This window comes from Strongylocentrotus purpuratus, unplaced genomic scaffold (assembly GCF_000002235.5).
Source record: "Strongylocentrotus purpuratus isolate Spur 01 unplaced genomic scaffold, Spur_5.0 spur5_scaffold_6, whole genome shotgun sequence".
Classification (NCBI taxonomy): domain Eukaryota; kingdom Metazoa; phylum Echinodermata; class Echinoidea; order Camarodonta; family Strongylocentrotidae; genus Strongylocentrotus; species Strongylocentrotus purpuratus.
The window spans coordinates 17,124,175-17,125,191 of record NW_022145612.1 but is presented as its reverse complement, the minus strand read 5'-3'; positions in this window follow the sequence as shown (position 1 = coordinate 17,125,191).

Sequence of the window (1,017 nt, the reverse complement as noted above, 5' to 3'; positions counted from 1 at the left end):
TGAAAGCCCTTTTGTTATTTCTGTGAGATGATTTAGGGTTTGGATCTGGCCTTGGACCTTGGAAGTGATAATCTTTCAGTAGCTTCTTGAAGCCTTACTGGGCTCTATGTCATTTTAAATCAAAGGCATAGTCCAACCATTCCAGGAATCCTTGAGGTGTGTGATTGACCAAATTAATTAATGTAGGCCTACATTTAAGAGGAAAGGGGAAAGGGGGGGGGGGGGAGAAGAAAATGATCCTTTTTAAAGTCATTCATTTGTTGACTAAACAATTTAGAGATCGATATTTTACATGATATTTGTATAGGTGATATAATGCATGATCAGGACAGTGCGAAATGAAAGAAAGAGTGAGGCATAACGTGTGGTGTAAAGTTAGATGTGAGTAATATTCAGTGTATTGTCTTATAGAAGGGAGAGGAGAGAGGGAGAGGAGAGAGGGTGAAAGGAGGAGAAGTAGAGTGTAGGCCAGAGAAAAAAAGTGGCAAGATGCAGTGGTTGTACGAGGTGAAAATATGACTTTATCTTTGATTGATGTCTCAAAAGTAACTTATTTCAAAGTGACGTTTGCACATTGTTTATTCGAAGGGTATCAACGTTGTTTTGATTAAGTTCATACAGTATATATTCCTTACAATAATAGATAATTGGAACTAAAAATAGAATTCCGGTCAAATTTGACGCCCTTTAAATTTAGTTGGTGCAAACTTCATTTTGATTTGAATTTGAACGTGTATGTTTCGCCCTTAAATAGGCCTTTTTCGTAATGTAATGGCCACATTCAATGCCAAATCTTCGTTAAGTGCCTCGTTACAAATTCCCGCCGTTTCATTCACTTAATATTCGTATTTCAATAGTCAGAATGCGAATTGCAACGTTATGGCTTCTCCTACCCAACAACACTTAATGAATGCAATTCGTATTCTGGATATTGAAATATGATTATTTGTAACAGATTGAATGAAATAATTTGTAACGAGGCACGTAACAAAGATTTGTGTATACAAATGACCTGCT